Below are 23,235 nucleotides of genomic sequence, written 5' to 3' on the forward strand. Positions count from 1 at the left end.
AGTTGATATCACTGTATCATGTAAGTCCCTGACCAAATATTAGGGCAAATTATATATAAAAAAACCCAAACAACACACACACACAAAACCCCAAACCTAAGCCAAAATCTATACATCTATTTAGGGTGGCATATTAAATACTGTAAGGCTGTATTTTTGTTTAATAACCTATGCCTTAAAAATAATAATATTGCATTCTTCTATCTATGGTTGCTTGTTTTTTAAATGTGTGCTGCCAAGTGGATTATACTTTTACTTACAGAACTATAAACCACCTTAATTGCCTTCTTAGTTTTCTTTTTTAGAACCTGCATGCCATTTTCATTATACATAAATACTTGTGTATAGAATGCCACCTATATATAGCCTTTTCTGAATGACAGTAATTTAACCTATGAAAGGAGCAGAAGTAGTAAAAAATGACAAGATGTTATTTTTAACCTCAATTAGAGTTGAGTTAGGCTGGAACAGATTGGACTTTAGAAATGTAGCTGCTGTCTAATAACACCAATGCATGTTTTCCGTGGATCGCTGGCAGCACAGCTAGTTCTTTGGGTCTTACTTATTTGCTTCTTCCACGGCTTGAAAAGATAATGTACACATAATACAAGGACATCCATGGTTATCTGCATGTTAGGGCTCTACTTGCTTAGGAGAAAGAAAACCTGAGAGGATGACACATTTTTCCACTTTCCCTGGCTACATAACTTTCAGCTTTACACTCTTTATAAGGATTAAGAGTTATGGAAATATAGTATTTCCAGAGGAGGGTATAGGAATGTCAGCTCTGCAATTAAAGCTTTTTTTTTTTTTTTTTTTTGAGAGACAGAAAGAACTGCATCTGCTATTACTTCAATGAGAGCATTAACAAGATGCAAACATACGAAACATACTACAGGAAAAAAACAAACCACCCAAAAAGCTATCAAAAAAAAGAAATTTTAGAAAAATTTACATCAAAGTATTCTATATACTTAAAACTTGTTCAGACTGCCTCAATCCTCTGTCTTATAAACAAAGCCAGCTAATTCCTAGAATAACATGGTTAAAAACTGAAATGAAGACATGTATTGGACCTTTGCTTTTCTAAGACTATGTGGGTATGCATAATTTGCTGTTTCAGACATCCAAAACCAAATTAATAATGCTTAGTTAAGATACATAATCACAATAGTGAAGAAATGCTTCTGATCATTTTAGAGTTCAAATTTTACTTCTTAAGAAGTAATACTGACTATTTAATTACAGGAAAACCCATTTCCCTTTAATTGTTGCCTTGTGACTTCACACATCCTTAATACTACATAATTGTGATTAATGCCTAAGTTACTTCTATCAGCAGTAATCACTGACGTAGTTGCATTTAATTATTTCTATCCCAGGTACCTGGTATCAGGCCACAGCAAGATTTGTAATTAAAACAGAGAAAATCCTATTTCAGAAAGGCAGCCCATAGGCTCGATGGAATAAACTTAATGATGCTTGCAATCACTGAAAGGTTTGAAAGGGACCTCAAAGTTCCAACCCCCAGCCACAGGCAGGGACACTTTTCACTAGACCAGGTTGCTCCAAGCCCCATCCAAACCAGCTTTGACCACTTCCACTGATAGGGCATCCACAAATTCTCAGGGCAACCCATCTCACCACCTTCACTGTAAAGAAGTTTCTTCCTTATAACCAGTCTAAGTCTTTCAGTTAAAAACTGTTGCCCCTTGTCCAGTCACTACATGCTCTGGTGAAAAGTCTTAGGGGTTTTTTGCATATTTTTCTATATTTAAAAGCAGTGATAAGGGCCCTACTTAAGTCTGATATTCTGCCTTAGACCCCATCTATTATTATTCACATTATTACTTAAGATTCCTGCAGGCACAGCCAGACTCTATATGCACTGGAAAGGCTGGTGTACATTCACCACCGAGAAAAGAAGAAGGAAGGATTCTATTTGTATGCAAACATGACTCTGCATTGTAACACTTTACTGTAAATTAGCTAATGTAACTATAGCTGTCAAAAGCTAATACAAACTCATTTTGTCTGACATTCACATTCTCTATTGAGCCTAGCAATGTTTTTAGCATTTCTGATGTACAAATATTACACCCTACACTGCCTAATGAGCACCACTGCGTGCAGAAAGGAGACTAGTTTTGATCTAGGCAGAAACAGCTTTTGCAGAGAAGTGCTGTGTAGTCAGAAATGATTTAGCTGGAAAAAAAGGTGACTGCTTTAATAAATTCTTGGTTTCTTTCATTATTTTCAAAGTATTCTCACATTACTGTTACTGAGCCTTGCAAGATTCAGTTGCATTATTTTTAAAAGGATTTTAAGACATCAGACTTTTTTTTTTTTTTTAAAGTTTTCCAAATACTATTGATATAGACAATCTATAAAATCTTGCCTATATGTAATTCCCTGGAAGAAAAAGCAACTAAACAAAATGCTGCTGTGAGACCTTGAGAGGACTGACCTTCACTCTGCTGCAATGCTGTGAGCAATAGTGCTACTCAAGCTGTTCGAATTAGGCTCTTCCTGCTGTAACAGCAGTTCCAGGGCGCACGCATGACTGAGCTTTCAGAATGAATGTTTTTACAGGTTTTAATGTGGACCATTTGGGAACAACTAGGACTTAGGTATTCAGGATGCATCTTTTTCTTTTTTTTTTTTTCCCACTGTCCTACACAAGACAGTGCTTGGAAAAAGAGTGCAGCTGTAAGTACAATTTTCTATTAACTTGACTAATGCTGTTTTTACAATACCTGTGCAATATTAAGGAATCTTTATGGACCTTAAGTTAAGGTGAAGAGCTCTGAAGTTGACCAGCTCATGCTGGAGGAAAAGGCATCTTTTAACAGTCCTGTCCTGTCTGGGATTGTATAGCAATTTCTCACCCATGATTATTTAATATATTACACCCAAGCCCAGGCTCTCTTTCCTCCAACTAATCAGTAATAAAATACACCACCTCAGATAGGGCCCAAACTTACCCCAATGGAAGCAAATTATGAAACAGTGACATTTATACAGGTTGGGTTTGTAGGACCATAATGTAACATATTGTAGATGCACCCCACAGCTGGAACAAAACTGTGAAAGAACACAATTCTGACCAGAATAGGAAACAACAGGAATCAAAGCCTAATTCTCCCAAATGTTTGGATATCCAGCGCTCTGAAGCCAGTACTTAGTACAGCTATGATTTAAATTAGCTACCGCCTAAAGCTATTTTGGGAGTTCCTGCCCAACTTCCAGATTTCACTGTAGAAGAGTACACACCTTTTCTAGGTCTTGTGTCATCTGCCAGCCCTACCTGAACGATTTCAAAGATTTGAGGCAACCTCAAATTACAAATCTCAAATCAATCTTAAAAATACCTGTTTTTAAGCACTGAGACACATCATTGATAACTCTCTCAATATTCTTAATTAATTTGTGAATCTAGTGCTGTCTCTACTGCTCCCTCCCTGTAACAGTAATTTTTAGTCTGTGTAGCAGCATGACTGATTTGTGAGGATGGCTTGTACTTCCTTTACCTCTGCAGTAGCCTTCCCCTTCAGACAAACCTCCCAGAATTTCTCACAAATGTCCTTCCTTTTTCGGATCAGTCAAAAATACAAAGGTTATCCTCAACCACTCCAGACCTACAAGCTACATATATCAATAAAGCATGGTCTATAAATTTGGTTTACATCCTTACATCAAACCTTCTCTGCCAAAACAAAAGTTCTGGCATTCAAACCCGAAATCTACCATGTGATTTGTCACAAGGACAAGATAGTGCACTATTACATGAATTAGTTTCATGCTAGAATCCTCAGAGCAAACACAGGCAGAAAAGCTGTGTTGTGCTAAGAGTCATGGCTCCTGCTGATACAACCAATGGCATCTGTGATTTTCACCAGGCTACTCATCCAAACGACTACTAACATTCAAAAGAAGCAGAGGCATGGCAAAGCTCTCAGTCACTAATTTTAGAGGAATGCCAGAATTTGAAACACTGAATACAACATCAATGTTTTACTACCAATATCTATTTTTTCATCTTTAAAGTAGATTTCCAAATAGTGCTCTCTCAAAAACTCCCAGAAGTAGACCAGAAAAGGGAAAGCCACACAACAGAGAACTGAAATGCTGTTTGTTACATGTGATATGTGAGAGAACACCCCCTAGGGACTTATTCAGCTCTACAGGGGCAAGATCTATCAAAGTACAGTTTGTGAATAGCCAAATTTAGTCTACATCTTTGAAGCTATAGTTTTACTTGCTTAGTTTCAACAGCTGAAAATCTTGAATGGGGCAGGGTAACTGAGGTATTTAGAGGTTTGCATTAAAAACAAGTCTCCTAAAACCGCTGTAGCCTCTACAGATAGAGCTTTAGAAGCCTTGCTGAGGTAAACAGAGATCGCTTTTCTTTACCACCTCTTATCTTCCTCTGCTTACCTACCTGTCTCTAGTGTTAAGGATTCATCTAAGTCTTAGCTTCATCTAAGTCTTAGCTTAAACCACAGACACCAAACTGGCCCTCAGACTTCTCAGCAGCAGCAGCAGTTAAGGAACACGGTGGCCAGAAGGCACAGATGTCCCCTCTCTGCTGGCCAACCCAGCAGCAGAGTAACAGACTCTGACGCTGGACATGCAGGGGCTCTGGAAGAAAGTAGAATTATTCCAGCGGCAATTCTGACCATGCAGAGAATGTGCTCAGTCTTGCCAAGGATATTGCACAGCAGTAGCAGAGTAATTATGTTTTGGTTTTTTTTCTAAGTGACATTTTGGTGGCTTTTAAATAAGATTTTTTAATGACTTTCAGGAATTCGCACCAGATCTATACCTATTCCCAGACTGGTAATATACTTCAAACTTAATTTCCAAGTCTGTTACTCTTTTAAGAGATATACGGGCAAGTTACCAAACTTGACCCTAAAGATACGTAATACCTTAATTACAAAGGGACCTGGTCATAAAGAACTCAGATAAGAATCTATTTTTGGGGGGGAGAACTAGCACATGTTAAGGTTTTTTTTTGTTTCTATTTTTTAAACTCATCTGACATGAAAGTTATCTTAAAATTTTAACACTTTGTTTCACAAATAATTTTTATTGTGCATACATTCCTTTAATGCATCCAGAGTATTGAGACTATAGAACTAGAATCTGTTCTTAGAAAACTGTGTGACATGTATAACAGCCATGGTAAAGTAAATGTTGGGAGGGAGGTTCGAGAGGTGGCTGCAGATGTGATACGCTGTTCTCTGGTGCTGCATTACCATGGACTTGTGGAAAGTTTCTCACAGCAGAATATGAAGAACTAGCTGCACTCTGTGCCCTTAAGAAGGGAAGAAGGAGTGGGGCAGTGTGAGACCCTTGAGTTCTCTTTATTACTTTGGAGCACAGAGGACCATATGGACTTGCTTGCCCATGAATCTCCCAGTCCAAATATTTCAAGAGATGGACTTTTGTCCGTCTCTTGAAATATTTGTATAGACAGATATACAAGATACAATACTGTGTTAACACACTGTTAACTTCTATAACTCTCTATTCTTTCCAAGAAAAGACAAGCACCATCGGTTTGGGGTCTGTGCAAGTGTGAAGTCCTTCCTTTACTGAATGTGCAAAATCGGTTCTTTGAACTTTGCAAATTTGTTGTATGTGGCAGAGAAGTCTACTACATAAGAAGCAATGTGAGCATGAAATCATGAAACCAGGCACCTGAGGCAGCAGTACCACAATACTCTTTATACAAAGAGCTTCACTAATGAAAACTAAACAACAATCTTCATTATCTACCACCAGCCTGGCTAAATAGTGCTTTCTGGGTTTTTCCTTGTCCTAATAATACCTATTATTTCCTATGGGCGTGAATGGTCACCTTTCCTTGACAATTTATATAACAGAGTTTTCATATTTAATATTAGGCAATAACCATAAAACAGATTTAGAACAATAAATATAAAAAAAATTATTTAAAAAAATGGGCAAAAGCAACACAGAACCCCACCTCCAATTCTCTGCATGACCCTTTTAATAAAATGGTAAGATCTATGCAAGCCAAAGCTGCAAAAGATAAATTTGAAACACCAGAAATCTGGCTAAACCATAAAAGGCTGAGAGCATTCTCTTGAAAGGTAAGAAATTGGTACAGACTCTAACTTTAAAGGAAAGGATGAAGACATCATAGGAGTGTATGCCTGTAAGTGGCATTAAAACCCAGTATGTTCCCTATTATGTATGCTCTTTGAATGCTGTCACAAATCAGAGTAGCAAGTATATACCTAATACCATACCAAGGGATTATGGTTTCATATAATGAATTTTTTGTTATTTCAAAGCATTATTACTTACCAACTTTATAGCCACATCTCTAAGACATCAATGATAGAAAAAAACTAACCTTTAAAGGTCCCTTCCAGCTCAAACTATTCTATGATTCTGTGAAATGTTAATAGGTATATTTATGTTCATAAATATAGTTGTGTTCTTTGCTTAATAACCTTTCATTGAACAGGTATAAACACTACATAATCTATACAGCCATAGCTAGTGTGAAATCAAGGGTTCTCAAAGTCCTGCTTGGGAGGAGCAGTACTGTGTAAATGTAAAGCAGGCTTTTAACAGCTCACATGACTGGTTAATGAGTGACATTACACAATGTCTGCTGTTTGTAAAACCTTGAAAAGTGTAACTTCCTGGTATCCAGTATGGAATGAACAGCATTTAATGGCATAGTGAACTCGGAGACAAGGAAGGGATACAACAAAAGGGTTTAAAACTAATCTAAAAAAAAAAAACATAAAAAAAATCCCATTCAAATAGAAAAATATTAAAAAATTGTACAAAATGGGCAGGGTTTTAAATTTCAACTGCATGTTGGATTATTAGATTATCATGATTATTCTTTAGACTCCTAGACAATGTATACACTTTATATTAACAGGAAGCACAGGTAGAATTAATGAAAGAGAAAGCTTACAGAGCTCCACAGACAAAAGCAAGTAAAGGAGTTATTGGCATTGCCCTGACATCAGCCCTCTTCCTGAAAGGAGCAATTTCATTTGTTCATGTGATAAGCATCACAAAAAAAAGTGTTTCTCTGTAAATATACAAAGTAACTTTGAAAGAGACTTTGGAACAATTAAAATACAAAACATACCAAAAAGTGAAACAAAGCTGTATCTTGATTTTGAAGTAGATTAGAATGATATCTTCTAAACGGCACTTTAAAGGCTTCATGTAGTCAACAGAATCAATGGCCAAGTTTTCCACACATCTCGTCTGTCTTGGGATGCATCTGAGCTGTGGAGCGGGTTGATGACTGCTCTTAAACTCTGCAGTTCTGCTCTCCTTGCTGTTCAGCTGTCTCCTCTAGAACTGTGTCCATGTTCCTTGTTCTTCTTTCAGCAGTGAGTTACACACTCCTGGTGTACCCTCTGGGCCTGTCCTGAGGTACACACGGATATGACCAAAGGATGCCCCCACAGTCAGACTGCCTGAATACTGTTCCAGGTTTCCCCACTGTCTTTCCCATCTTCTCAGAAACTCAGGATTCTGCCCTTTAAAGATTAAGAGGTCAAACTATTGACTTAGAGATTCAGAAAGGTGAAATAATTTAACTGGAAGTTCCTGGCTCTAGTACTATTTTAACTATGCATAATGGTTAAGTCACATTTACCTGTGCTAATGCATCTATTTATTATAGCTATGTCAGACAGCCAGACCTTAAAGCATTAAAGCCTAACTAATTTGGTCCTTCCATGTCACAGGTCATGAATCATTAACAGAATCACAGAACAGCTGAAGTTGGAAAGGACCTCTGGAAGTTATACTCTGACACCTTCTGAGGGTACTTTGCCTCACTCTCTCCAGTATGCCCACGCCGCTCTAGACACAGTACTGCAGGTGTGGCCTCACCAGTTCTTAACACATTGGAAAAAGCTGCTACAAAGGCAGTAGTGGCCCTGCACAGGAAATGTGTAAAACAAAGTCAACTTTTCTTGAAGCATTCCAGGACAGAGAGGTTTTTCTAATACCACAGAAGGTTACCATTGTCTGACTTAAGTTAATAGCTGATTCTTGGACATTCTCCTGACCCAGATTTTAAATACAGTGAAAACCAAATTGTTCCTTATCTGTACAGTTCAAGAGTCTGAAGCAAAACTGTCACATAAAGTATTTTCCTAATAAAAGAACTTTTAAACCTCTTGATTTTTTTCATTTGGTCACTTTATGCTTTAAATAAACAAATGCCACTTAGTAGTCAGAATATGAAGTACTTGCATTACCTAGAACAATTTGATGCACTATCACTTTTTTGGGGGGAGGCAGGAGGAGGAGAGTAAGTGCCATTCTTATGTGAAATACTCTCAGAAAATAAATTCCTGCAGCAGTTTCTAAAATTATTTTATAGACTACAGTTTTGCAGAGAGGTGAACCAAAAAGTCAATATAAAACCAGTGAGGCTAATTCAGCACTGTGAACAAGGCACTTATGACACAGAATTTCAGTCTCACCTGAAAAACCTGATACGGATCATATACTTCTCTTACAAAAGATTGGATGACTAAGCTAGTGGTGGCACACTGGGAAGACAGTCTCTCCCACAGCTAGCCTGATTTATCACATTACTCCAATTACCTTGACTTACTCATTGTTAGGATCACTTTTCTGTTGTGGAAACTTCAGGCAGCCTCAAGTTTGGCAGACTTTAATGAGTAAGAGAGTACTAACTCAATACATAATTAAACTTCCAAGTCCAGTGCTTTTCAAAAACATCTGTAGCAAAGCACAATGGATATACACTGGGAATATGTAATGCCAGTGATTCTCACACATCATCAGGTTAATTTCTTATGAATCAAAGCACTTTGCCTTACAGAAGTTCTTTAGCATTCTCACAAACCACCATTTTCAGATTTTACTTAAGTCAGTGAAAGTAAAAATTTGTACATACTGAATTCTACAATAACCCCAGTAACTAAAACCTTTGTTCCTTAACTTCCTTGTAGCCCAATAATTTGAAGGTTATGCCCACCTACTGTTTTACTTCTACTGACAGGACCACGTTCTCCCAGCTGTTTTATTCTCTTGTGGCAAGGCAAAGCAGCCTTTTACCTGCCTTCTCTACCAGATGAAGGTCTATCTGTAAAAACTTTGCTTCACAAAAATGAAAGACAGGTAGAGAGAATGGGTTGATTTGTCCTGACCTTGTCACATCAGGTTAAGAATATTACATTTCCCAATGTGATTTAAAGTGCCACCCATGCAATATTTTGTTCTGTAACACTTTTATTCTATACGTATGTTCAACATAGAGCATTTTTTGAGATACACTCATATATTAACAGCCAGCTCAGCTTTTCAGAGCTATGGGCTTGCTCAAGGTGCACATCTTGCAAATATTAAGCAAAACCAGTTTCAAGGGTTTTTTGCATAGGAAAAATTCTTCCTTCTGTGAAATCCATCCATGGGTCCTGAAGGAGCTGGCAAATCAAGTTGCTAAGCCACTGGTCATCATATTTGAAAAATCATGGCAGTCAGGTGAAGTTCCCGATGACTGGAAAAAGGGAAATATAACCCCCATTTTCAAGAAAGGGAAAATGGAAGACCTGGGGAATTACAGACCAGTCAGTCTCACCTCTGTGCCTGGCAAAATCTTGGAGCACATTCTCCTGGAAGGCATGCTAAGGCACATGAAAAACAACAAGGTGCTTGGTGACAGCCAGCATGGCTTCACTAAGGGGAAATCCTGCCTGACCAATTTGGTGGCCTTCTATGATGGGGCTACAGAATTGATGTCATCTACCTGGACTTGTGCAAAGCATTCAACACTGTCCCACACAACATCCTTCTCTCTAAATGGGAGAGATATCAATTTGATGGATGGACCACTCGGTGGATAAAGAACTGGCTGGATGGCTGCACACAGAGTTGTGGTCAATGGTTCAATGTCCGGCTGGAGACCAGTAACAAGTGGTGTGCCACAGGGATCAGTGTTGGGACTGGTCTTGTTCAACATCTTCATCGCTGACATGGACAGTGGGATTGAGTGCGCCCTCAGCAAGTTTGCCGATGACACCAGGCTGTGTGGTCCGGTTGATACGCTGGACGGAAGGGATGACATCCAGAGGGATCTTGACACACTTGTGAGGTGGGCTGATGCCAACCTTATGAAGTTCAACCATGCCAAGTGCAAGGTCCTACACCTGGGTTGGAGCAGTCCCAGGCACAGCTACAGGTTGGGCAGAGAAGAGATTCAGAGCAGCTCTGTGGAGAAGGACTTGGGGGTGCTGGTCAATGAGAAAATGAACATGAGCCTGCTTCAGTGTGCGCTCACAGCCCAGAAAGCCAGCCGTATCCTGGGCTGCATCAAGAGGAGCATGACCAGGAGGTCGAAGCAGGTGATCCTGCCCCTCTACTCTGCTCTCGTGAGACCTCACTTGGAGTGTTGTGTGCAGTTCTGGTGTCCTCAACATAAAAAGGACATGGAACTGCTGGAGCAAGTCCAGAGGAGGGCCACGAGGATGATCAGGGGACTGGAGCACCTCCCGCATGAAGATAGGCTGAGAAAGTTGGGGTTGTTCAGCCTGGAGAAGAGAAGGCTGCATGGAGCCCGCATAGCAGCCTTCCAGTACCTGAAGGGGGCCTAAAGAATGCTGGGGAGGGACTCTTCGTCAGGGACTGTAGTGACAGGGCAAGGGGTAACGGGTTCAAACTTAAACAGGGGAAGTTTAGATTGGATATAAGGAAGAAATTCTTTCCTGTTAGGGTGGTGAGGCACTGGAATGGGTTGCCCAGGGAAGTTGTGAATGCTCCATCCCCAGCAGTGTTCAAGGCCAGGCTGCACAGACCCTTGGGTGGGATGGTTTAGTGTGAGGTGTCCCTACCCATGGCAGGGGGGGTGGAACTGGATGATCTTGAGGTCCTTTCCAACCCTAACTATTCTATGATTCTAAAATATGATGATTCATACTCATCCCATGGTAAGACTTAGCATGCATCTAAGCTTCACTCAGTATTTGCAGGCATTCAGTAAGTAGGAAGGTCCCTTAGATCATCAGTGGAACAGCAGAGATTTAAAAGTTGGACATAGCACACCCATTAAAATAAAGTTCAAGTGTTATTCTATCATACTCAGTGTTTGTGAAGTAGTAATATAAAAGGACAGTGCACTCACATTCTGAGCCAAAATTCAGAGAATACCCTCTTCTAAGATGTTACTTTTGGAATACCCTGCTTTATCAGAGGTCCTCAGCTCAATTCTACTATCTTTTCAGGATGTATCTCAAAAAACAGACAGCAGTCAGCCTCCTGTGCCAAGGAAGGTAAGAAAGGTGCTATTTTTTCCCAGGGAAAAAGCTTCCTGTAACTTCTTATAGATGACTTAAATAACTGTGATGGAGCTGAGATGGTCTGTGGCATTTGTATTCTCATTTTGATGCATAATCTACATCTATACACCCCTTGCACTCCCAGAAAACCATTCTCTCCTGGAAAGAAATTATGCATATGTTACAAAGCTTCTCCCCATCCCTGCTGAAGTACTCACACAAAGAATAAATAGTTAATCTTTGACTTCTGCTCTTCAAGTTCTCACAATGCTTTGTCACATACACAAATGGCTTCCAAAGTATACTTGGGAATCAGTGATCCACATGTAGGCAAAACCTAATGCCTCTTAAACTGATGATGCTCTAGCTAAATATGCATCTAGCATAAATGTGTATCAGCGTGCTGACATTTACAGACCTGTCTGGGGGAGAATCTATCCCAGCCACTGTAAAGAGATTATGATGGCATTGATTGCTAAAGGAAATATCATGCTATGACATAATGCAGTGATTTTTGCCTAAAAGTAAGCATGTCAAACATGGAGATCAAAAAGAGAATTGCCTTTACAAAGCATTTGTTGTTATACCATTAATAAAGAGAATTGCAATATTTGTTCAGATCCCTTCTTGGGATTTGAACTGAGTTTTTCTATACAGATGACTGGCAGACTAAATGACTTGGAGGGTTATTTAAAACCCGGAGAAAGTTATGTGGTACCCAGAGCCTGATATCCTTGAATATTATACATGAAATCTGAATGCTCAGCATGGGTCACATCACATGAGCTTGTTACTGTAAGATTCCTTATGCAGTATCACATAACAACTCTTTCCTTCCTCTGTCAAAGTCGAAGAGCTAATGTCTAAAACTATGGATGATAAGTGATTTTGTCCTTGTGCAGAGAGTCAGAGTTAAGCCTGTATTTAAGGCATACTGAAGTCATTTGGGTATCTCACAAAGAAAAATTCCCCATCAGTTTCATGGTTCTGTGCTTAAATTGTCACCCTAATTTCACCATAATGTTTCAGAATGAAGGGGGGAGAAAGACTATACATTTGGATCACCTCTCAGTTAAGAATTCCTTCTTAAATATATATACATGTATCATAATACTTACATATATGAATTAGCTATAATTTGCATCTGACAGAGGAAACGTGAGTAGAAAAGTTAAAATAGAATCAAGTAAAAGCAAAATGGGTAGAACTGCAAGAATAGTAAAGAAAAAAGCAAAACAAATAAAGAGCAAGTGGCACAGATATCTTGAGTATAACAGAAAGAGAAAATAGCACAGGAATGGAACCCCCCCCACACACCCCCCCGGACAATGCTTAGCATTTGAGAGTTCTACTTAATAGGTTTCTGTAAATGTATTTATAGAATCATAGAATAGTTAGGGTTGGAAAGGACCTCAAGATCATCTAGTTCCAACCCCCCTGCCATGACACCTGCTTGGTGTCATCAGCAAACTTGCTGAGGGCACACTCAATCCCACTGTCCATGTCAGCGACGAAGTTTTTGAACAAGACCGGTCCCAACACCGATCCCTGAGGGACACCACTTGTTACTGGTCTCCAGCCAGACATCGAGCCATTGACCACAACTCTTTGTGTGCGGCCATCCAGCCAGCTCTTTATCCACCGAGTGGTCCATCCATCAAATTGATATCTCTCCCATTTAGAGAGAAGGATGTGGTGTGGGACAGTGTCAAACGCTTTGCACAAGTCCAGGTAGATGACATCAACTGCTTTACCCTTATCCATCAATTCTGTAGCCCCATCATAGAAGGCCACCAAATTGGTCAGGCAGGATTTCCCCTTAGCGAAGCCATGCTGGCTGTCACCAAGCACCTTGTTGTTTTTCATGTGCCTTAGCATGCCTTCCAGGAGAATGTGCTCCAAGATTTTACCAGGCACAGAGGTGAGACTGACTGGTCTGTAATTCCCCAGGTCTTCCATTTTCCCCTTCTTGAAAATGAGGGTTATATTTCCCTTTTTCCAGTTGTCGGGAACTTCACCTGACTGCCATGATTTTTCAAATATGATGGCCAGTGGCTTAGCAACTTCATTCGCCAGCTCCTTCATGACCCGTGGATGGATTCCATCAGGTCCCATGGACTTGTGTGCGTTCAGATTTTTAAGATGGTCTCGAACCAGATCCTCTCCTACAGTGGGCCCAAGGTCTTCATTCTCACAGGCCCTGCGTCTACCTTCTAAGAACTGGGTGGTGCAGTCAGAGCATTTTCCAGTGAAGACCGAGGCAAAGAAGTCATTCAGAACCTCAGACTTCTCCAAATCCTGTGTAGCCAGTTCTCCCGAAAGCTTCCTCAGGGGGCCTATTTTGTCCCTAGTCTGTTTTTTGTTTGCTACGTACCTGTAGAATCCCTTCCTGTTATCCTTAACATCCCTGGCTAGGTTTAATTCTAACTGGGCCTTAGCCTTCCTAACCTGGTCCCTAGCTTCCCGGACAACATCCCTGTACTCTACCCAGGTTGCCTGTCCTTGCTTCCATTTTTTATAAGCCTCTTTTTTCCTTTGAATTTTCCTCAGCATCTCCTTATCCATCCAAGGTCTCCTGGCCCTTCTGCCGCACTTCCTTCTAGTTGGGATGCAGCACTCCTGAGCTTGTAGCAGGTGATCCTTGAATATCAACCAACAGTCTTGGGCCCCCCTGCCCTCGAGGGCTATATCCCATGGAACTTTACTAAGCAGGTTCCTGAAGAGGCCAAAGTTTTCACAGTGTTGCCCTCCCATCTTATCTTTCTTAAGCAGAAGAATAGGTGAAGATATTTTCCTTATTTATACCATGATATGACCAACAACTCTAACTAAAGTGAGTCTGAAAAACAATGTGAAAAATTATAAAAAACTTGTAAATGTCTATATACATATATAAACACATGCAAGCATGAAATCTCATGCCAAAGGCATAATGACCACAGACCCCAAACTTAACTGGAGAATGACATGCTGAAAACACTGTATAATGTATAGTCTTACACCCATAAATCAATTTCAGAGTTCTCTTTCTAAAATTACTGCAAGGAAGGAAGTGTCTACAATACACACAATAAACATACAGTATTAATTTGCCAAATTTCAACAGACTTTGTGGCCACTATTTTTTCTACAGAGCTACACCAGGAGTGAAAGGCTTTTTAATACCCTTCTTGTGTTGTTTCACAAGAAGGTTGATGCTACTGTCAGTCCATAACTGGAAGTGACAAACCTTCTGTACTAGACAGAGGACACACATTTCAGGTTCATAATGAAGCCGCCTTCTGTCCATTCCATTCCTATCCAGCAAAGACCTGATAGATTGGATAGATGCCAAACTGCAATGAATATATATATGTATTCTTGTCACCACTGCTTTAAAGGTTGCTTAGAACTGTAGTGAAACTACACAGTAGAACTTTGAAGTCAGTATCAGAATACAGCATAGAACCATAGAATCTACGATTCTATGAATTACAATTTATCTGACTGTCAGAGGGCAAACTGAGCACATACATTCATTCACGTTACAACTACAGCCTAGGCCCAGACAATTTACAGGTTTTTCCTCTGTGGTAAGGAGCTTTAAAGATCTTAGTCCAAGAGTCTTTGTCTGTTTTGATACATAGCCTTTTAAAAAAAATAATAAATTAGACAAACCACGTTAATGATCAATGATGCAAGAGTTAAATTTCCATTTCCTGCACTTAGAAAGTTTAGTGTCCTAGCAAAACTTGCAACATCATTTTAAAGGGCAGTAAACTACTATTATGGAGAGACTTGTTTGGGTGCCCCTAACTCTGTATTTAATTGTGCTGGGCACCATATCCGACTCGCTAGGCACAGGAGAGAAAGGAATAGTACTGTCTGTAAATGTTTCCAGCTAAGAAGAAGCAGGACGCTTGGTGTGCAACAGTCTCATCATCGACACTTGAGAGACAGCAATGCTTTCTTATTGTTTACACTACTTGCTCAACTCTACACAGATGGTTTGATCACCATAAACTATAACCACGTATTATAAATTAGAAGTCGCAGGTGGCAGAAGTTCAATTTCATGTGTGCTTAGTACGCAACTTAACAGCATTTCAGCAACTCTACAATTCACAGCTGTAGTTCACTACGCAATCACCACATTAATCATTACACTCACACACTGTCACACAGATACCTTAAAGCTTGTGTGCTAATTCACACCTAATTATAATTTGGAACCAATTTTTTGAGGGTTATTTCTAATCAACACAAGTGCATCATGGATTACAAAAGACTTTGAGTCACTATGAGTATCATGTCCTTACTCCTCACACATTGTAAAGACACTGTTTCATTATCTGCTTTGCTGACTTGACCTTACTTATTCAAGGACCTTTTGCCTCTGTCCCATCTGTTCCAGCAAGAAAGGGGTGATCTTTTCTGATGGCTAAACCAAGAATTAAGATCTGGTGATAGCTCAAAGTTTCATGCTGTGAGGATACACCCTCTTTTATGACTTAAGGAAACATTTATGAGATTTTTGTCCCACAGCAGATAGAAACTGGGCTGTTAGTAATGTTACATAACTTGAAAATAGATAGCAAGAGAAAGCGTACTACTGCGCCTTACTCAAACCAAAGGAGGTACCTACAGCTGTGCCTCACATCTGTGCCTGCCTAATCTATGCCTAAAACATAACCTTAAAGTATTATGGCAGAACTCAGTGAAATCTTTACGCTAATAATGAATCCTATGTATAAGTTAACATATATATATATGTATCTTCATGTCATACCATGTTGTAACGAAGAGCAGCGATACTTAAGCATTAAACTGAGGAGTGTTGGCTCCCTACATTTTAAACGTACTGTGTGCAGAGTACAAAACCAAAATAGACAGGATTTCAAACCCCTTTCTATTTCAAGAAGCTCAAGCTCGTATTTTCCTCTCCAAATGCTAAAATAAGCAGCTCATACCATACAGCAGGACAAGCCTGTCATGATTTATCTGTTAAGATGTTGGCTTATGTATTGCGATACTTGCTGATCATCAGAAAACACTTTTTCCTTGATATTTTTAACAAACCTCTGGTACTCCATAATATGGTGACAATGAGAAGGTAGTGTTATCCTGGGAGGGAGAGAGAGAGATTTTCAACCACCCGTTAGTCAGAGGAAGTACTTGATCCAGGCAAGACAGCAAGACGTAACCCCATCTGTTCATCATTGTGGTTGTTAATGACAATGAAATTTAACTGTTCATAAACATTTCTTTTTTTTTTTTTTTTTTGTATTTAAGTAGGCAAAAAATAATATTGCTCATTTCATTGGGCTGCATGTTTTTGAGTTTTGTTCAGTAACCAGAATAAATAAATTATTTGTGCAGACATAATGATGTCAATACTGTTGAAACCAGGCTGTCATATGGATACAATATGACAAACTATTTGATGGCTTGTCCTGGCTTCTCTATGAACTCTCCACATATAAGCACCCTCCCATTCATCTGTTTTTAATGCCCTTACTTCACATTCATATATTCCATAATTTATTATTCACATAGTTCCTTACTTCCTGGTTCTCGGTCATTTCTGTCTTTCTATCCTATAGAACTTGCTGCTTTCACGATAGGCGGCAGAAGCCATCTCTCCCAAACTTTCATGCTTGTCCTTGTTTCACATCCTGCTTCTTGACTGTGCACACATTGTTCCTTGAAAGCCATCCTTCTGAGATGTGTCTTTTTACAGAGGAGATCAGAATATCCTTGTGTCCTATTTACTATTTCATTGTACCAAAAATAAACCTAAATCACTCAAAAAATCCAAACAGTTGACAAAACAGAAGCTCTCCTCTGTCTAGCCTTACTGCAGATTACCCTGCCTCTAGAGCAGACACATGGTTCCATTGGTACAGAGCCACCTGCTTATCTGACTATAATACAGCAATCATTTTATATAGAATCATAGATCACTTCTTAGTGTTCATTATATTTGACAAAAAAATCCAAATCAAAAAGGCAACACAGGGATGCAGCCAGTTAGTTTCCAAGTGTGAACTAGGCTGGAGAGCAATCTGAGGAAATGCTCCTGAGCATTATTTTCAGCAAAGGAAAACCAGAACAGACACATTTACCACAAAAAGCAAGTACTGAAGCAGACACAGAACCCTAACTCCTTTATCTCCTTGCGAGTTTTTACCACTAGATGGTGCTTTCAAAAAGAATCAAACAGCAAAAGTCTAAACACCAGACAAGGTCAACATGCCCCTATGGAGAGAAAAAAGTACAACAAATCAAACTAGATGCACATCCCACACACCATTAAACTATTAAACCTAAGTTTCTGCTATGACGAGGCCACAATGCGGCCACAATGGGGTTCTGTGACAGAGAAAGGAAGCCTTAACACACACTGTCATCATAACAGGGACCTGAACAACCACGAAGTATTAATAAGTATTCCTAGTCCTTAATTGCTTCCAACAAACAATACCAGGGCATGGAGAGAAGAAAATAAACTAGTGCAGTCTCTCAGCAAGCGCATGTATTCCACTGAAAGTGACCTGAAGCCATCAAAGTTACCACCTGTCATATTCTGTCTAACACTGGATCATCATGCTGAGCAGTCTTGGAAAACAGAGGAAAAAGCTGACATTTGTCCTTGTGAACAGTTAAGAGAGATTTGCTGGTTATTTTCATCATTTAGAACCTCATAAAACCAACAGTATGAAAAGCTTGGCAGCTGCTTTTGGAATGATGTGGCAATGACATTTTTAAAAGCCATCTAATATTGCTGTGCAGATATAGAACTCAGCTGGTTGGAAGCTTCAAGTCGTACTGCTTCATCTAGTGCTTTAATCAGGTAATGAATAGAACATGGCACAGAAAAAATATACACATTTTAATTTCAGCCTTTGCACAGTCTTATTGTTTGTTTAAGCCTGTTCAACTGAGACTCCTTGCACTATACGCCCCGGATGCATTCCATTTGAAACAATGGCATATTTGAGGGAAGTACCCCTCACAAAGAGGTACTGATGAACCAGAAATCAGAGTCTGGACAAATGACCATTCTTCTATAAACACAGCTCTATTGTCTCAGCTTTTCTTCTCTGATGGGATAAATATTTCATTATTCAAACCACTGGCTGAAAAGCAAACGACACATCCCCCTTCTGCCAACAATCTTCCCCCTCTACTCTATAGAAATGCAACTCAATGGTTTACATGACTCCACCCTTGCAATATTTGTAATTATTTTTTTTTTACTCGTATCTTGTTCACAAATAAATTACTGTGGAGTTAAAAAAAAAAAAAACAACCAGCCCCAAAATAGTTACCTGCTTCTCTGTGACTTAGATCCATGAAAGCCCAAGCCTGTTAACGTGTATACAGTAATTTCTGTGACCATTTGCCCACCACACAATAATTCCAGTTTGCTCTTTCCGTCTGCCTCACCCCTACTTCACTTCTGGTCATGCTCTGCTACTAGCAATGCCTAATCCTAATCAATCAATGCCTAGCAATCACCAGTTCTGTCTTTTGTCCTCTTTTTCTTTTTTTTTTTTTTTTTTTTAATTCCATCCCTCAAACCACCTCCTCTGCGATAAGACTTCCAAATACTCAAATCCAGATCTGACAGTTCTGTAATGGATTTTGGTACATTTCTCCATTCACAGAACACAAACCCCAAAATCTCAGTTCATAATCATGTATGGGGCTAAAGTGATCCAGCTTTGCTGCACCTTACCAATAAAAGAACCAGCCTTTCAAAATTGCTGGTAGAACTACAGGGTAAAAGGAGAGATTACTCGTTGAATGGCAGATTGTTCTTCCCTAAACATACACTTTTGATTGGCTACTGTTCAGTCATTCATACTAGATTAGTAAGGTAATGGGACAAATGAAAGTGTAACAGGTCACTGCTCCAGTCATGATCCTCTTGCATATATTTAACAAAGTCTTGGAATGAAACTAAGTAGATTCAATTTCCCTTAGCAAAACATTCAGTATATCATTCAAGGTTCCCAAGAGGGCTTTAATATAAATTCACACTGTGAGAGACACTTAATAGCTTCAATTATATCACTGAAGATTTACCCAAGGACAAGGTCCTGCAAAATAAGAGCATTTCTATGAGGGCAAAACCACAGGAAACATAGCATTATATAGCATCAACACAGGGCAGAGGAGCTAGAAGATTTCTGTACTGAGAAATGGTGTGGCTGCTCTCCCCTGCACCACGAGTTAGGGCCAACACATCTCTCTTGGCAAGTACCTATCCATGCTACTATTCCTGTCCAATTTTGGTTTCCCTGCTAGCTCATAAGCACAGAAGGGGTTACATAATAAGACTATTTCTAAGCAGAGATGCCTGTAAGGGGTGGAAAATGAATTCTTCCCTTGTTCCTTTTTTCATTCCAAGCAAAACAAAATAGTGGTCAGATCTGGGTTATAGATCTTGAAAGACTTCATGTTGAAAATCTAAGCCTTCAGTGCATTCAAATTAATACATCTAGACCATCTTACTCTCTAAGAAAGGAACAGAGAATGTATGCTTGTGACTTCTTGAAATGACAAAAAAAAAAAAAAAAAAAAGAAAAAAAGATATAGACTGCATTGTTCTAGCAGTTTACCAAAAGAAAAAAATTAGGTAATCTAGCCACAGCATTGACTACGATTGTTGATTATGTGATTACAACAGCGCTTAAATGTAAAGTTATAGGGAAATAACTGCCATTTGAAGAAAAACCTTAACTATTAATCAGTGCAGGAAATGTAGAGTCTTGCTTATTAAGTGATTTATGAAATTCTCCATAGGTCATAGGTACAAAGTATACTGCTCCAAATCTAGACAACAACATTTGGGAATGTACTAATGGAAAGACAATTGAAAGAAAATAAACTGAGAGGGTTAATACAAGACAGATTTTCCTTCCAGAAGGACAAAGGAAGGTAAGATACATGTAAAATAAAAGCAGACAAAACACTTATTTTAAAAGGAGAAATAGCACATGCCAAAAATGCAAAATACTATTTTCTGCAATTGTTTAAAATAAATGTTCTACAGTTAGTTTGTATAAAACATCAGCATCAATGATATACTTGTTTAAAAATTACTACCTTGTTCTACTTAATAGTCTTAATTAAAATAAGAGTATTTTATTGCCTTTAGACATGCTGTTCAGAATTACATCAACAAGATTAAATGCATGAAAAGTTCAAAGGTTAGTGCATGTGATATTCATTAAAAATCTGTGGACAAATATATGTGCAATTACTCATTTGAGACCTTTGGCCTGAAATAAAAATAGTAAGTCTGCCACCGGTGCAGAAAAGGAAAACACCAACTGATTTCTAGTACCTACAGTGGTCTCCAGAACAGTTTTTGATGGTGGAATTGCAAAGTATGGATGCATTTCTTAGATGTGAGTGGAAGAAGAGTCACACGCTATGATGCCTTGAACACAAAGAAACTGATGCTTGGTGAAAGATTTTAAAAAAAGGCTTCTGCAGCATTAAGAAGGGAGTTTAACAGCATGTTGCTATTACCAGGGCTATTTAAAAGCAAGAAAGACAGCAAATAGTTCTCAAGGCATGCATACAGATGAAATAAGGACAAGGAAATGTTTGGTCAGCATTCAAGAACCGCTTCTTCCAAGCTCAGGATCAGAGCGTCCCAATGAGTAGGAAATCAAGTAAGGGATCTAGGAGACCGGCATGGTTAAACAAGGAGCTGCTGGACAAACTCAAGTGGAAAAGGAGAATCTATGGATTATGGAAGGAGGGGCTGGCCACTTGGGAGGAATATAGGACAGTTGTTAGAGGATGTAGGGAGGCAATTAGGACAGCTAAGGCCTCCTTGGAACTTAATCTTGCTAGTCGGGTTAAGGACAATAGAAAGGGCTTCTTCAAATACATAGCAAATAAAACTAACACAAGAGGCAATATAGGCCCACTGCTGAACGAGGAGGGTGCCCTGGAGACAGAGGATATAAAGAAGGCAGAGGTGCTGAATGCCTTCTTTGCCTCTGTCTTTACTCCTGCAGACTCTCCCCAGGGGCCCCGGATTCCTATAGCCCCAGAAGGAGTCAGGACAAAGGAGGAGTTTGCTTTGGTAGATGAGGATTGGGTTAGGGATCAGCTATGCAATCTGGACATCTGTAAATCGATGGGTCCGGATGGAATGCACCCACGGGTGCTGAGGGAGCTGGCGGAGGTCATTGCTAGGCCACTCTCCATCATCTTTGGTAAGTTGTGGGAAATGGGAGAGGTGCCTGAGGATTGGCAGATGGCAAATGTCACACCAGTCTATAAGAAGGGCAAGAAGGAGGACCCGGGTAATTATAGACCGGTCAGCCTTACCTCCATCCCTGGAAAGGTGATGGAACAACTTATTCTTGACTCCATCTCTAGGCATATCAAGGATGAGGGGGTCATTAAGAACAGCCAACATGGTTTTATGAGGGGGAAGTCATGTTTGACCAACCTTATAGCCTTCTATGAGGAAGTGACTAGGTGGAGGAATGATGGTAGAGCGGTAGATGTGGTTTTTCTTGATTTCAGTAAGGCATTTGATACTGTCTCTCACAGCATCCGCATAGATAAGCTAAGGAAGTGTGGGCTTGACGATCAAGTAGTGAGGTGGATCGAGAACTGGTTGAAAGGAAGAAGGCAAAGAGTTGTGGTCAATGGGGCAGAATCTAGCTGGAGGTCTGTGACTAGTGGAGTTCCTCAGGGGTCGGTGCTGGGACCAGTGCTGTTTAATATTTTCATCAACGACCTGGATGAGGGAACTGAGTGCACCCTCAGCAAGTTTGCTGATGACACAAAACTGGGAGGAGTGGCTGACACACCAGAGGACTGTGCTGCCATTCAGCGAGACCTGGACAGGCTGGAGAGTTGGGCGGGGAGAAACTTGATGAAATTCAGCAAGGGCAAGTGTAGAGTCTTGCATCTGGGGAAGAACAACCCCATGTACCAGTACAGGTTGGGGGTTGACCTGCTGGAAAGTAGTGAAGGGGAAAGGGACCTGGGGATTCTGGTGGATAGGAGATTGACCATGAGCCAGCAATGTGCTCTTGTGGCCAAGAAGGCAAATGGCATCTTAGGGTGCATTAGAAAGGGTGTGGTTAGTAGGTCAAGAGAGGTTCTCCTCCCCCTCTACTCAGCCTTGGTGAGGCCGCATCTGGAATATTGCATCTAGTTCTGGGCCCCTCTGTTCAAGAAGGACAGGGAATTGCTTGAAAGAGTCCAGTGCAGAGCCACAAAGATGATTAAGGGAGTGGAACATCTCCCTTATGAGGAGAGGCTGAGGGAGCTGGGTCTCTTTAGCTTGGAGAAGAGGAGACTGAGGGATGACCTCATCAGTGTTAACAAATATGTAAAGGGTGGGTGCCAGGATGATGGACCTAGGCTTTTTTCAGTGATATCCAGTGATAGGACAAGGGGCAATGGGTGTAAACTGGAGCATAGGAAGTTCCACGTTAACATCAGGAAGAACTTCTTTACTGTAAGAGTGACAGGGCACTGGAACAGGTTGCCCAGGGGGGTTGTGGAGTCTCCTACATTGGAGATATTCAAGGCCCGCCTGGACAAGTTCCTGTGTGATGTACTGTAGGTTACCCTGCTCTTGCAGGGGGGTTGGGCTAGATGATCTTTTGAGGTCCCTTCCAACCCTTGGGATTCTGGGATTCTGTGAAATTCTGTGAAGATACCAATCACTGTAGAAGCTGAAGAACAAAAGGAAATAACTTGCTGGAAAGATCACTTCCCCAAATGAAACATGAACATGTCCTCCCATTTTTAAAATGGTGGATGGTGGTGATTTCAGTACTACATTTTAAAAGTGTATCATCATGTTTGCAGAATGAAACACAAAGATACACAAATGAGGAACTTGTCTGGAGTATCTGGCATGAGGATGTAGCGGTGGCTACCCGAA

General features: G+C 40.0%; 1 long non-coding RNA gene across 2 annotated transcripts in view; it reads right to left on the reverse strand.

The window, feature by feature from the left end:
• The window catches only part of LOC136017772 (uncharacterized), a 137,687-nt gene that overhangs the window by 102,648 nt on the left and 11,804 nt on the right, over nt 1–23,235 (reverse strand). The window contains exon 1 of one of the 2 annotated variants that reach the window (XR_010614076.1): nt 7,148–7,531. The exons of the other annotated variant lie outside the window; for it this stretch is intronic. This is a non-coding gene — a long non-coding RNA (uncharacterized LOC136017772). Of the gene's footprint in view, nt 1–7,147; nt 7,532–23,235 lie in introns of those variants that run through there. 2 annotated transcript variants of the gene reach the window in all.

This window comes from Lathamus discolor, chromosome 1 (assembly GCF_037157495.1).
Source record: "Lathamus discolor isolate bLatDis1 chromosome 1, bLatDis1.hap1, whole genome shotgun sequence".
NCBI lineage: Eukaryota > Metazoa > Chordata > Aves > Psittaciformes > Psittacidae > Lathamus > Lathamus discolor.